The sequence below is a fragment of the Lonchura striata genome, chromosome 37 (genome assembly GCF_046129695.1).
Source record: "Lonchura striata isolate bLonStr1 chromosome 37, bLonStr1.mat, whole genome shotgun sequence".
NCBI classification, from domain to species: domain Eukaryota; kingdom Metazoa; phylum Chordata; class Aves; order Passeriformes; family Estrildidae; genus Lonchura; species Lonchura striata.
The window spans coordinates 2183750-2185279 of NC_134639.1; the positions used below are offsets into that span (position 1 = coordinate 2183750).

At 49.3% G+C, this 1530-nt stretch overlaps 1 long non-coding RNA gene across 1 annotated transcript; it reads left to right on the top strand.

Moving 5' to 3' along the window:
• Positions 1-224: 224 nt before the first annotated feature.
• On the top strand, positions 225-1284 carry LOC144248013 (uncharacterized). Its single transcript, XR_013341424.1, has 2 exons — positions 225-728; positions 882-1284. It is a non-coding gene; the product is annotated as an uncharacterized LOC144248013 (long non-coding RNA).
• Positions 1285-1530: the final 246 nt, after the last annotated feature.

The following is a 1530-nucleotide window of genomic DNA, read 5'->3' on the forward strand; positions in this document are numbered from 1 at the left end:
GGTTTGACACAGAAAGAGAATTTTTTCCGGAAGGAAGAGGTCAATTTATATATTGACCAATTGAAAGTAGACACGCCTCTGAGAACACAGAGGGGTTAAAAGCAGAATTCCCAGGGGAACTCGCTCTCTTTGGTTCCGGTCAGCGTGCAGTGCAAACTCTCCCCTGCCCAGCCACGAGCTGGGTGGGGGAGGGGAAGCCCCATGGCCTGAGAAAGGTAGGCCGAAAGCCCCAAGGGTGGTGGAAGGACTGGAACCGGGCTGGCCCCTGCAGAGGGAAGGGTGGAAGAAATCTGGGATGTCTCCATTTCCCCCCCCAGAGTTCCTCTCCCGAGAGGGAGAGAGAAAGCCGCAAGGAAGGAGGAGCGGGGGGAGCTGCTGCAAGGTGCCCAGTTGTGTGGGAGTTGCTGGATGTCCGGGCATCGGGCCATCCTGGGAGTTCGGACTTTTAACCCTTCCTTGAGAAGTGAAAGCTTTGTGAATTTTCCTTTCCCGTCCTCAGTTTGAAAGAGAGGAAGAGGGACACCTTGGACCCTGGGATGGGATGTTGGAAGAAGGAATTCTGGATGGGAGGGGGACAAGGAGTGGCTTTTGGCTGGACTTTTCCGTGTTAGCCACAACCTGAACCAATCTTCTCCTCCAAGAGGGACTGTGTTTTGGGAGGATGCCAGTGAGTCAAGAGACCTGCTTCAGCTGGGAAAAAAGACAAAAGTGGAGTGAACAGAGAAAAGGTTAGGGGGTTTGTGGTGGCGCCCCCTTGCCCTGGAAAGGAAAGAGAAGAGAAGATCTCTGTTCTTGAGCCCTCGGCCCCAGGGGAAAATGGGGGGGGGACTGTGGTCCCAAACAATGAAAAACTGAACTGTTGTTTTCTCCCCTCTTAGCAGGGCATCCTTGAAAAGAAAAATCCTAAAGGCAGTGACCATCCACGCATTGGTGGTGAGAGCACTGTGCATGGAAAGGAGAAGGGTCACCATGGCAAACTTTTTTCTCCGGGCGGTGCCATGTGTGACATGGAAACACAGGATGTGAAGCTGTGTTTCTTGGGGGGTCTGTGGCACAGGAGAGACTCTGTTCCCTCGATGGACTGAGTATCGATTGTTTGGAGGGTGGAAACCTGATTGGGGTCCAGATTGTGTCTCACTGTGGTTTGTTGGAGTTGGGTGGTGGGGAGGAGGAATGTTTTGCAAGGTTTTCATTTGGATCTTTGTGTGGTTTTTTTTTTCCCTTCTTTAGTTTTCTCTTTTCTTTTGTAGTGGTAGCTTAATAAAGTTTTTTTCAGTTATTAAGCTTGGGCCTGCTTTGCTCTATTCTAGATTCCACTTCACAGCATTCAAGGTAGGGATCACATTTTCATGGGGGCACTGGCATTGTGCCAGTGTCAAACCATGACAGCAACTTAGCAAGCATTTAAGGATGTTGCTAAGTCATGCAGGAAAAAAGAGGAAAGAGGTGAAATCTCAATAATAGATTAACCTGGCCACTTCTGTGAAAAATATTAGAAAACTTTTCTACAAATAACTCAGTTGCAATTTA